Here is a 14,514-nt window from a genome sequence, read left to right on the forward strand (position 1 = left end):
AATGAAGCCATGGCTCGATGAGATATGAATTGGGACAGCTCTCCCCCTAAACGTGAACGCGCAAATCAAGCCATAGGGGTGAAAACGAAGTCATAGGGGTGAATTGGGATTGGCCCTTCACCTTGCCACTCTTCTTGCCACTATTTGGTGAGAATGTGGTGTCGAATGTAAGTTTCAGTCCTTTGGTAATCTGGGCCCGGATTCACAAAGCGTTCTTAAGAAAAAAAATGTTCTTAAGAACAAAATTTGTTCTTAAGACAAAGTGTAAGAAGATTTGGTATTCATGAAAAAAATCTTTTCTTTTGTTTTTTCTTAACTTTCTTCTTAAGATTTGTCCTAAGATAGAACTTAAGAACAAATGAGATTCTCAAAAACAAAGTTCTTAGATTTCTTCTCAAATTTCTTCTCAACTTTAAGAGAAGCTCTCACCTGTCTTAAAACATCCCGGCGGCCTAGTTCGTTATGTTTCTGCCCGAGCTGAGTCGCATTTACGTGCACTAGCAGCTGGGATAACGTCGATTGCCTATGCTGTTCCAGTGGGGCTTTCTCAAAGACCGATACTTGCGGATGTTTCAGATTTATATGATTTAACATTGAACTAGTTGAATGTCTGTAAACAAGTTGTGTTTCACAGAGTTTGCGGAAAACATTGTCATTTTCCAAACCAACTTAATTTCACACTTTTATTGTGTAGCTCTTGATATTTCATATGCAAGTAAACACACTGTTAAATACGTCTTCTAGTTTACACTGCAGCATTACACTGCAGCTAATTGCCACAGTCAATGTAACAGAGCCTAGGTATACTGTGTCATCGGAAACGTATTGTTATAATGTGACCATTATACCTAGGATTTATATTGAGATGCAATATCTATGTTTTCCCACCAGGGGGAGTTATGGGTTAAGGGATATTATTTCTAGGACTACACTGAGATGCAGGCAGGATGTGTTTCCGTATCCGGTATTCAGATATATCATTATAGGTGCGCAGTGTAAGACGCACAGACATGTAGGTATGACTCCATGCTCCCGTTCTATATAAAGTACAAACCGAAAGGACATCAAACGTCATGTGGCTTTATTACGTTTAAAGCTTACCACATATTTTTGGCGACAAGGATGGGATAAACTGGATTTTCGACGAGTCGTCCCGGTTTTGTTTTTGTTAGTGTGAGCTAGGCTAACGGTAGCTAGCTGGGCAGCTAACCGGCAGTGGTACTGCAGAGGATTCGCTCGTGGACGGGGGAGCATCGGAGGAAGAGCTGAGTGAGGAAGAGGAGCCTCGCGCTCAGATGGCTACGTTCGGGACCATCAGTGAGTTTGTGGAGGCAAACGAAGACTGGACAGAGTATGAGGAAAGGCTGGGACACTTTTTCTCTGCAAACGGAATTAATGAGGAGGCTAGGAAGCGCTCCATTCTCCTGAGTGTGTGTGGGGCAAAGACTTATAAGCTAATAAGGAATTTAGCCACACCACAGAAACCGGGGGAAATTCCATACGTGGACCTAGTCAAGCTCGTGGGGAACCACCACAATCCACGACCTTCTGTGATAGTTCAACGTTTTAAATTTCACAGTCTGTTCAGGAAGACAGGTCAGTCTGTAGCCAATTTTGTAGCCGAGCTACGGCAGCTGTCGGAGCATTGTGAATTCGGGGCAGTGTTGGATGACATGCTCCGTGACAGGTTAGTTTGCGGCATTAGTAATGACCCCATACAGCGCCGCCTGCTGGGGGAAGCCCCACCACTGACTTTCAAAAAGGCCCTGGAGATTTCCCAAGGTATGGAGATGGCTGCTAACAATGCTAAAGACATACAGAGAGGGAGTGGGTTGTCGCAGACAGCGACAGTGCACCAAGTCAGGAGGGATCATACCCATAAAGAGACTGGTAAAAATGAGAGTTTCGCAAAAAGGGTGGAATGTTTTCGGTGTGGAGGATCACATTATGCAAATGACTGCAGATTTAAAGAGACTGTTTGCCATAATTGTAATAAAAAGAGACCTAGCAAAGAAGTGCAGGAGTTCAAAAGACCATAAAATGAGCAAGGGCAAGCCTTGGCAGGGGAAACCTAGACAGGCTCAGGCAGACACACACCACCTGGAAGAAGCAGACGAAGAGGCAGCGTGTGCATACAACATGTTCGGAGTGGAGACAGATGAGGAGCCACCTGAACCCTATTATGCCACTGTCACTGTCAGGGGACAGGACGTAAAGTTTGAGATTGACTCAGGGGCTACTGCATCGGTCATCAGTGAGGAGACCTACAGGAAGACATGGGGGTCTAACCTACCGCCCATCAGCCCATCAAAGCTGAGACTCAGGACATAGTATACAGGTCAGCCCATACCACATATAGGAGTGCTATATGTGGACATTTCAGCAGAGAACCAGAAGGCAAAAGCCAGGTTGGTGATAGCTAAGGGCAGGGGACCAAGTCTTTTGGGCCGTGATTGGCTAAGGAAAATTAAACTCAACTGGCATGACGTTAAGTATGTGCACACGACAGACACGACAGCGGATATCCTGCAACGTCCAAGTCTACTGACATTATAGTAATAGCTATCAAAGTTATTATTCACAGTTAGCTAGCTGGTTAAACATTTTAAATGACGAAGTTGAGAGAGCTAGTTGTCATGTCCATGATATTTCTAAGTTATTTTCTAACCCTTTTAAGGGAGAATGCCTTTTGTTTTTGGTATTTGTTATACGTTGGTTTTAGTTGGTTTTATGAGACTGTGTTGGCAGACTGAGATGTTGATGTTTGTTTCAAATGGCAATGTCTAATGGTTTTAATAGTCGTTTCTCATAGAATGCATGAACAGCTGCGCACGCGGGTGGTGCGCCATTGAACACCTTACTGTGATTGGAGTAACAAAATCCTTCAAGACTTACCAAAAACCTATAGGATCCAACAGGAATCTGATAGAGGGGGTGCAAATGTAGGATGTATAGACTCCTAAGATCCAATAGAACTACTTTTGATTAAGTTTAAATATTTGGAAAGGCCTTGATTTTGTTGGTGGTGGTCAAAGTGTATTTTGGGGGGAAATGTGTGTTTTCAATATATATTATATGATGTCATTATACAGCTATATTCACTGTGTTCTGATCTGGAAAAAAGGTGTTGCAATGAGTCAATGTTTCTGGCATTCTGAAGTTGCTGATCAAGCAAATGACATGGCGTGCAATATTCTGTTTTTGAGCAGAGGTATTGGATCTTGCAGACAGTTTGTCACAACTCTTCCTTATCTTATCCTCACTCTCTTCTCATCTGTCAGTTTCTTATAATTGTATAAAGACAGGAGAAACATTAATGACATTAACTGTTGAAATATGATCAGATAAGATGTTGATTGCCAGTGTACCTACATCACAAACACATTCAGGCAGCACCACCAATATGGCCAAACATAGAACCCACTAGTCTGTGTGTGTGTGTGTGTGTGTGTGTGTGTGTGTGTGTGTGTGTGTCTCTACCTTCTGGTTGAGTTTATATGACCCAGAAGCTCCAGATCCTGTGGTCTGCACCAGTGTCTCTTTGCTCACAAGACCTTTCACTGCCAAATTGACACGTTTGTTATTCTTGGTGACATCGTAGCCACCAGCGGCCAGGGCACGCTTGAGCTCCACCATGGAGATGCCACCTCGGTGCTTGCACTGTGAGACCACCCGAAGAATGAGGGTACTTCCAGAAGGCTTTGCATCATTGGTCTTTGGTGCAGACGCGGCATCCGCCTGGATCAGGTACTTGAACAGGCGGACTGGTGTCTCTGGATGCAAGATAAAGAGATAGAGGTATTTGGTTAGCCATAATGGAATATGCTTTTTTTTAAATTATTATATATTTTTTTATATAAAGATCTTCATTTAATAACAAAAAAACAATTTAAAAAAGAAGCTTATTCCACACTAAATGTATGTTTCTTGTAAGCCAGCAAGCAAACAGCATCTATGCAGAGAGGTACAAGTGCAAATCAGAATTTGACAGCTGTCTCTCGTTGCAAACTTAATGATGGTACAAAGGTAGATCTGCTAACTACTAACTTGGCAACAGCACTTTTTCGTTCCCTGTGACATTCTTCTTGTCTTGGATGGCACGCATCAACAGCTGACCCAAACGTTTGGCCCCTGCTTTACCAAGGCCTTGTCCTCCTGGGTTTTTGACTGGTTTCGCTGCCTTCTTCACCACCTTCACTGGCTGTTTCACCGCCTTCACTGGCTGTTTCACCACCTTTATAGCATGAATGAATGGACTTTATTGTCATTGCTACAGTACAGGTACCAAACAACGAAATTTAGGAGGGGTGGCTCCCCTGGTGTTAGGAAAAGAAAAAAAAAAAAAAAAAAAAGCATAGCATAGAGTACAGCACAGTGTTTTATTTGTATAGTATAGTATAGTATAGTGGATAGTGTACATAGCCTTTATTTATGTAAACCAGCTATTTTCCCTTCTTGTTTTTAGTAAAATAAATAAATAATCCTAGCACCAGGGGAGCCCCCCCTCCTAAATGTCGTTGTATGGTACCTGTACTGTATCAATGACAATAAAGACCATTCATTCATTATTCATTCACCTTCACTGGCTGTTTCACACGTGGCTTAACCGGCGACTTGACCGGTGATTTTACCGGCCGTTTGCGTTTCTCTGGTTGTGGCCCGTTGATTACTGTTCCTTTAGATTCGATATTTACTTTCTTTTTCACCTGTCGTTTGGCATCTTTCCTGTTGCGACCTTTTCGCGGCATATCGTCAACCTTTTATTAGATATAAACGTTGAGGTCGGCAAGTAGCTAAAGATATTTGGCTGACTAGCACGTTGCTAGGGAAAGCTGCGATGTAAACATTGATTGACCACGTGACGTGTCATCGTTTTGGTTCATCTCCCATTGCCTTCTTAGCCTTTCCTGCTACTTTTCTGCCTTTGCCTGCTGGTTTTGATGCCTTGCCGACTGGTTTTGATGCTTTGCCCGCTGCTGTAGGTGACTTGCTCACTGGTTTGGCTGATTTCACTCCTGGTTTCAAAGCTTTTGTTGTTGGTTTAGCAGCTTTCACTTGACCTCTCGCTGGCTTCACAATCCGCTTTGGTTTCTCTGCTGCACGGTCTCTTATCCTCACTCTCTTCTCATCTGTCAGTTTCTTATAATTGTATAAAGACAGGAGAAACATTAATGACATTAACTGTTGAAATATGATAAGATAAGATGTTGATTGCCAGTGTACCTACATCACAAACACATTCAGGCAGCACCACCAATATGGCCAAACATAGAACACACTGGTCTCTACCTTCTGGTTGAGTTTATATGACCCAGAAGCTCCACATCCTGTGGTCTGCACCAGTGTCTCTTTGCTCACAAGACCTTTCACTGCCGAATTGACACGTTTGTTATTCTTGGTGACATCGTAGCCACCAGCGGCCAGGGCACGCTTGAGCTCCACCATGGAGATGCCACCTCGGTGCTTGCACTGTGAGACCACCCGAAGAATGAGGGTACTTCCAGAAGGCTTTGCATCATTGGTCTTTGGTGCAGACGCGGCATCCGCCTGGATCTGGTACTTGAACAGGCGGACTGGTGTCTCTGGATGCAAGATAAAGAGATAGAGGTATTTGGTTAGCCATAATGGAATATGCTTTTTTTTTAAATTATTATATATTTTTTTATATAAAGATCTTCATTTAATAACAAAAAAACAATTTAAAAAAGAAGCTTATTCCACACTAAATGTATGTTTCTTGTAAGCCAGCAAGCAAACAGCATCTATGCAGAGAGGTACAAGTGCAAATCAGAATTTGACAGCTGTCTCTCGTTGCAAACTTAATGATGGTACAAAGGTAGATCTGCTAACTACTAACTTGGCAACAGCACTTTTTCGTTCCCTGTGACATTCTTCTTGTCTTGGATGGCACGCATCAACAGCTGACCCAAACGTTTGGCCCCTGCTTTACCAAGGCCTTGTCCTCCTGGGTTTTTGACTGGTTTCGCTGCCTTCTTCACCACCTTTAGACCAATGTTCCTCTCATAAACAGTTCTCACAGTTTTTATTTTATTTTTTACATACCTGTAGTTTCTCCTCTCTTCCATGGAGGATTAGCTGGTGTTTTACCTCTTTCCTGCTGGGATTCAGCATCCCTCTTTAACAGGTGATACATTCTATTGTGAATTAAACGTTTTAGAAAACTGCCACATAAATGTTTTTGCCACGCACATCTTTACACATCACATTCTTTATTACTTTTCTGGTTTTCCTTGTGGCAAGGATCTTCTTAACCACAGACAGGCAGCTTAACCACAGACAGGCAGCCTAGAAGCCAGAGAGAGCCTCCAGAGGAGAGGCAAACTCAGACCTGTTGGACGGGAGGCTTGGATGATCTCAACACGGGCGAGAGATTAGGGGAAGGGGAGAGGATCAGCTGAGGAGGTGCCATGTGTCGGTACTCTTAAAAAAGAAGAAAAAAAACAAAACAAAGAATGATAGACTTACTCCTGACTGAGTGACTGATGCCTTGATAATACACTGACTTCCATTGTCCAATAGGAGAGGGAGGGCTTTCATCCACTCACCTAACACTGGTCCTCTGGAGCCATGTCTCTCTCTGTCATCCAATCATGAAGGAGTATCTGCTCCAAAACAGGCCTCTTGGTGGGATCTCGCTGCAGACACCAGCCAATGAGCTCCTCACACTCTATGTTGTTAGGAAAATTATTGGGGAATGAGGGGTTGGGGGGGCATCCTTCTCTCTCTGGTGGTGGGGGTGGTGGAGGTGACAGCATCTCTATTGGTCTTATGCACAGGCTGTCCGTGAGGAGCTGCTGGCGTGGCTCTGAGTCTGTATTTAATCCCGGTGCTGGACCTTTCGCTTTGGCGCCGACTCTTTTTGGCTCTGGGCTCTTCGTCTCCACCGTCATCGTCCTCATTGCCTCTCTCTCTGGATCTGTCTTTGATGTTCAGCCTCTTTTCTCTGGTTTGGGCTCTGGATGGACCCGCAGTGTTTCCGGTTGTGGGTCCTTCACTGGATCGAGGTCTCGATCTACCTTTTGCTGCTCTCCCCCTTGGGTAATAGGCTATTCTGTTAGTCCTCAATCTCAACGAGTATGGAAACGCTTGCGCCTCTGTCTCACACTCACACTCCTGAGAGAGCTCTCTGTCTCTTGACACTGAACTCACTGTAGAAACACAGGCCTGAACCATCTCCTCCTCCTCCTCCTTTTCTGCTCCTTTATGCTTTCCTCTCCTCCCTCTCTCTCTGGTGGTGGGGGTGGTGGAGGTGACAGCATCTCTATTGGTCTTATGCACAGGCTGTCCGTGAGGAGCTGCTGGCGTGGCTCTGAGTCTGTATTTAATCCCGGTGCTGGACCTTTCGCTTTGGCGCCGACTCTTTTTGGCTCTGGGCTCTTCGTCTCCACCGTCATCGTCCTCATTGCCTCTCTCTCTGGATCTGTCTTTGATGTTCAGCCTCTTTTGTCTGGTTTGGGCTCTGGATGGACCGGCAGTGTTTCCGGTTGTGGGTCCTTCACTGGATCGAGGTCTCGATCTACCTTTTGCTGCTCTCCCCCTTGGGTAATAGGCTATTCTGTTAGTCCTCAATCTCAACGAGTATGGAAACGCTTGAGGAGGAGCTGCTGGCGTGAGTCTGTATTTAATCCCGGTGCTGGACGTTTCGCTTTGGCTCCGACTCTTTTTGGCTCTGGGCTCTTCGTCTCCACCGTCATCGTCCTCATTGCCTCTCTCTCTGGATCTGTCTTTGATGTTCAGCCTCTTTTGTCTGGTTTGGGCTCTGGATGGACCCGCAGTGTTTCCGGTTGTGGGTCCTTCACTGGATCGAGGTCTCGATCTACCTTTTGCTGCTCTCCCCCTTGGGTAATAGGCTATTCTGTTAGTCCTCAATCTCAACGAGCATGGAAACGCTTGCGCCTCTGTCTCACACTCACACTCCTGAGAGAGCTCTCTGTCTCTTGACACTGAACTCACTGTAGAAACACAGGCCTGATCCATCTCCTCCTCCTCCTCCTTTTCTGCTCCTTTATGCTTTCCTCTCCTCCCTCTCTCTCTGGTGGTGGGGGTGGTGGAGGTGACAGCATCTCTATTGGTCTTATGCACAGGCTGTCCGTGAGGAGCTGCTGGCGTGGCTCTGAGTCTGTATTTAATCCCGGTGCTGGACCTTTCGCTTTGGCTCCGACTCTTTTTGGCTCTGGGCTCTTCGTCTCCACCGTCATCGTCCTCATTGCCTCTCTCTCTGGATCTGTCTTTGATGTTCAGCCTCTTTTCTCTGGTTTGGGCTCTGGATGGACCCGCAGTGTTTCCGGTTGTGGGTCCTTCACTGGATCGAGGTCTCGATCTACCTTTTGCTGCTCTCCCCCTTGGGTAATAGGCTATTCTGTTAGTCCTCAATCTCAACGAGTATGGAAACGCTTGCGCCTCTGTCTCACACTCACACTCCTGAGAGAGCTCTCTGTCTCTTGACACTGAACTCACTGTAGAAACACAGGCCTGATCCATCTCCTCCTCCTCCTCTTCTGCTCCTTTATGCTTTTCCTCGCTGAGATTGGCCTAATGTCGCTGTCCGTGCCAGTGGTTCTGGACCAGGCACGCGGGAAGGTATTTTGACTGGGGGTGCTGAGGTGCTGTCTATATACGCTACAGGGATTTTTTTTTTTACGATTTCTCTCCCTCCCTCCCTCCCTCTCGCTGATTGCTCGTTCGCTCACACGCACACAGTGGCATAACGACGGGCCCCAATGCACGGGCAATAATAGTTAAGCACGCACGCACCCACACACTACAAAGACGTAACGTTAAATATTTTACCAACAATGTGTTGGAATTTACAGTAATTTCCACTCAGCTCACAGTGTCCCACAATGTCCACAAACATGATGTTGACCATTATTACAGACAGCACTCCATGTCGATTGTTATTGCCTCTTAACGGAAGCCCTTCGCTGCCGAAGAATCGGATGGATCTGAATATCAGTTCTAATACGTTTCTGGCCGTCTGTTGCTCTTTCTCAACAACGTCCGACAGTAGAGCATTAATGGGAGTGTTGTTAAGCGAAGCAAGCAATCTCACCGATTCTGAATGTATGTCAGACATCTCGTGTTGGCTAAACTTACAAAAGCCTCCTACTGTAAATGCACTTGTCTTTCTGTCGTGGTGCCTTAACCCCTTCTCTATATAGCTTTACTGCAAGAGAAGCAAAGAACAGGGTCTCTTTCAGTGACATAATGCAACCATTTCCATCTGGTAAACCAGCTTTTCTTAAATGAAATGAAACTCGAATGTCTCTGTTCCAATTTGCCTCCCAGGAAAACGTATGTCTGGTCGACACGGCTCGTCAAACGGGGGTGGGGGTGGCGGGACCCCTGGTCTGTGTTGGCTAGGGCTAACGTAAGCCTCAGACCTGCTAGGTCCTGCTGCTACACTGGATGGGGTAACAGCCTGGTGGTGGTCTGTGGAAGAAGGCCCTGCCCCTGCATCAGCATCTTCTTCCAACTCCACTTCAATTGTTCTGGCTGATTTAGCATTTTTGCTAAAGAACTCAGAGATTCGTTTTTGCGCCAAGTTGCACCTGCACCTGATAGTTAGCTAACTCGGATGTCAAGTCCCTAGCAAGATATGACCATGTGATCACTAACATTAAAACTAACAAACACATTTTTACATTTATTACAAAAAACACATTTATTTTTATTCCCAAAAGCAACAATAGTTATTATATTGTTTTAAATTATTGTTTGAATAATATTTTTATTTTTTTAATTCAGGCAGGAGGAGCTCCTTCTGCCTGCCGCTAGGGGGTGCTGCAGCACCCCCCTTCCCGCGTCCCTGTTCTGGACCAAAAGTGTTTGAGAGAGATAGAGAGGGAGGGTTTGTGATGTGATGTCAAGTGCTTGTGTGACAAAAGTGTGAAAAGAAAGTGTGTTGTGAGTTTACTATGGAGGATGGAAACGGTATGTGTCTGTGTTGTGCGTGTATGCGTTTGCGATGTTGAAACTGGACTTGTAGATTTCAGCAGTTTGGCTACTTGAAAAGATCTTAGTTCAAAAAAGATTGAACAATGAGCACCCCTGATATAGTCGAAACTGGCAACTGTTTTTTTGGTTTTTGATAATCTGATCACAAAGTGACACTACAGTTTATTAGCGTGTTCTAGGGCATCAAAATTGCATTTCCTTGAAACTGCATTCACTGATAGCGTGTATGTGTAATTGTGTATTTCTATATCTTATGCTTACCCAATCTAAAAGCTCACAATCTATGGACACGCACCCCCCCCCCCCCCCCAGCTATGTCTCGTGTTAAACTGTTTCCTCTCCCCACCCTTTTTCCTCCGTTCTCTGACGAGAGCAAGATGGCCGCGCCTCTGTTCAGCAGCTAGTCGCCTTGTCTCTCCTTTCTGTTTGTCATTGTCTAATCATTGATGTTTCAAATTATATGTAAAGCACCCTGTGCATTCGTGCTGAGAAGGGTGCTATATAAATAAAGTTTTACTTACTTACTTATATTATGAAATATGCCTGTGTGATTGTCTATGCAACGGTGAAGCCAAAGGAAAATTCCCACATTGCACAGACAATTAATTATTTTCTATTTTCTACCATCTTTAATGAATGAATGAATGAATGAATGAATGAATGAATGAATGAAAGCATTTATTTCGAACATGTGCAGAGAGAAATAGTTATAACAACAAAAGACAAAACAAAAACAAGAAAAAACAAAACAAAACAAAAACAAGAAAAAACTAAACAAAACAAAAAAAAACAAAAAAAAAAACACTATTTACTTCACATGTCCGAAAAGGAGTAGGAAGAAGCATAAGCTTATTTAATCCTACCCCTTCTCCAATAAACAGAGATGAATAATTAATAAACAGCAGTTGACTTCAATATAAATATAATATATATATTTTAAATTAAATCACATTTATTTACATATTTACATATTGACCAACAATAGAAAACAGATCATGTAAATAAACAAATAATCTGTGGAAACAACAACTATCAAAGCCCTTCTTCCTCCTCGTACCTGGTGAAAACCATTTTTTTATACCGCTTTTTGAACTGGGTCATGCTTGGACACCGCTTTAGCTCCACACTCAATCCGTTCCACAGCTTCACTCCACATATAGAAATACAAAAACGTTTTAACGTTGTACGTACATAAATATGTTTTAAATTTAACTCCCCCCTCAAATTATAACTCCCATCTCTATCAAAAAACAATTTTTGAATATTCCTAGGGAGTAGGTTGTTATTTGCTTTATACATTATTTGTGCTGTTAGAAGGTGGACCAGATCCGTGAATTTTAATGTTTTTGATTTTAAGAATAATGAATTTGTGTGATCTCTATAACCGGAATTATGAATTAACCTTATGGCTCTTTTTTGTAATACTAATAGTGATTGTAGTCTACATTTATAAGTGTTGCCCCAAACCTCCGCACAATAATTTAAATATGGTAAAAGCAGTGAGCAGTAGAGAGTGTGGAGTGATTTATGGTCCAGAATGTGTCTTGCCTTACTCAATACTGAAATGCTTCTTGACAGTTTATTTCGGACATTTTTTATATGAGATGACCAGCTTATTCTATCATCAATTATCACACCAAGAAACTTAATTTCATGAACTCTTTCAATGTCCACACCATCTACCTGTATCTGTACTTGAGTATTCATTTTATAATTACCAAATAACATGTAGTTAGTTTTGCTTAGGTTTAATGATAATTTGTTTATGTCAAACCATCTTTTTAATTTGCACATTTCTGAAGTAATCATCTCCATTAGCTCCTTTAAATTCCCCCCAGAACAAAACATATTTGTATCATCTGCGAATAGTACTAATTTTAATGTTTTTGATACCTTGCAAATATCATTTATATAAAGAATAAACAATTTCGGACCCAATACTGACCCTTGGGGGACGCCACAAGCAATGTCCAAGCATGACGATGAATACTCTCCCAACTTCACAAATTGTTTCCTGTCTCTTAAATAACTTCTTACCCAGTGCAATGCTACCCCCCTGATCCCATACCGTTCCAGTTTACTGATTAATATGTTGTGATTGATTGTGTCGAAAGCTTTTTTAAGATCAATGAATACTCCAACTGCATACTGTTTGTGGTCTATAGCGTTTGTAATTCCCTCGATTGATTCAATTAATGCCAGTGATGTTGAACTGTTTGATCTGAATCCGTATTGACTGTCAGAAAGTAATTTATGTTTATCTATGAATTTGTCTAATCTGTTATTGAATAGTTTTTCTAGAATTTTGGAGAATTGTGGAAGTAAAGAAATAGGCCTATAATTTGTGAAGTGGTGTCTATCCCCAGTTTTATACAGCGGTACAACTTTAGCTATTTTCATTTTGTTAGGAAATGTACTGGTTTGGAACGATAAGTTACAGATATATGCCAGTGGTTCTGAAATCCCCTCAATTACCTTTTTCACAATTTTCATATCAATTTCATTGCAATCACTAGATGTTTTGTATTTGCATTTATTAACAATATCTATTATTTCCTTTTCTTCTACTGGTGTAAGGAACATTGAGCTAGGGTTCCTATCTATAAGGTTGTCATCCCTATCCTCAGATGACAATGGATCAGGAATTTTTTCTGCCAGGTTTGGTCCAACACTTACAAAAAAATCATTAAAGCTATTAACCACATCATGCATATTATCCTTTATAATGTTGTTATCAATAAAATATTGAGGGTAACTCTGTTGTCTAGAACCATTTTTAATAATACTATTTAATATGTCCCATATTCCCTTAATATTGTTTTTGTTAATATTCAATATTTTGCTATAATATTCCTTCCTACATACCCTTATAATATTTGTTAACTTATTTTTATATTTTTTATATTTATTTTCTGTCTCTTTAGTTCTTTGTTTAATGAATTCTCTGTAAAGTGTATTTTTCTTTTTACAGGCATTTTGTAGTCCCTTTATGATCCATGGTCGGTCTGTGTATTTTTGTTTTCTGCTATATTGTTTTAATGGACAGTTTTTCTCATATAATGAAGTGAATATTCTTAAAAATGATTCATATGCATTGTCAGTATCATTTTCTTTATATACAATTTCCCAATGCTGTGCTAGTAAGTCATTCTTTAATGCATTCATGGTTTCCTCTGTCCTCACTCGTCTGTATTTTAGTTTTTCATCTGGCTGATTTCTCTTGTAATTGCAGTCATAGACTGAAAAAACTGGTAGGTGGTCACTAATATCGTTGATTAATAGACCGCTCACTGTATTGTTTTCAATGTCATTGGTGAATATGTTATCGATTAAAGTGGCACAATGGGGTGTGATTCTGCTGGGTCTGGTGATTTTGGGATATAAACTCATACTGTGCATTGTATTAATAAATTCATCTGTCATTTTGTGCTTGTTTGGATTTAGCAGATCAATGTTGAAATCACCACAGATGAAGATAACTTTTTGATTAGTTTTTGAAAACATTTTTTCTATCCAGTCGTTAAATGCTTCAACACTAGAGCCTGGTGCTCTATATATACAGCTAATTATTACATTTTTCTTTTTTTCTTTACATATTTCAATTGTTATGCATTCTAATATGTTGTCAATCACAGTTGTCATACTTTCTACCACCTTGTAATTCAAGTTATTGTCCACATACAAAGCCACTCCTCCTCCACTCTTATTCTTTCTATTTATACAGTTAACTTCATACCCATCCAGTTCAAAATCCATTCCTTTATCAGCATTGATCCATGTTTCCGAGATGGCAATTATTTTGAATGGTTTTGTGAATTGATTTAAATATTCCTTGATGTAATTAAAGTTGGCATACAGGCTTCTGCTATTGAAATGGATTATTGATAATTTGCTGTCCGTTTTAATGGTCTGGTTGTACTGTTCATCTGTGTAGTAGCTGCAGTTGTCGTTGATGTTGTAGAAGAAATTATTCTCCGGATCTATGTCATTTTCCAAGTCTAGTAAATTATGGTCCGTGTATTGAAATGTTCTCAGTTCCAGTTCCCCATGATCAGTAATACATTGAGTTATGTCATTAGTGTCTCCAGATGTAGATGAATGAGTTAAGTCAGGCAGTGTCATGGTTGTGTGTTGTGAATTCATACCTTACAGTCCGGTTTATGATGATCGTTAGTAATTGTCCAGCTCCTCGATGCTTCTGATGACCAATATTTTGGCTTGCTCCGGTGTTCCGTTTAGTTTAATGAAGATTTTGCAGTTTGTGGTCCAGGTATTTTGAATTTTACCCTGTTTTCTCAGGTAGCGTGCTTTTCTGGCGATGTCGCCATTTCGTTTTGTCAGATGTTCGTTTATGAAGACGTTTGTTCCTTTCAGCTTCCTTCCTTGTTAATGCACACCACACTGCACTAATTCATCAATTCTGCAATACATCACTCTCCTCTCATGGCGTCTCCGAACCATTCCCTTCCCATACACTTCCTACATTCCTGCAGCTCCTTTGACCTCTGTCCCTCCTGGCCTCGATCTGCCATCGCC

Source organism: Nansenia antarctica, assembly GCF_963989245.1.
Source record: "Nansenia antarctica genome assembly, chromosome: 16".
Taxonomy (NCBI): Eukaryota; Metazoa; Chordata; class Actinopteri; order Argentiniformes; family Microstomatidae; genus Nansenia; species Nansenia antarctica.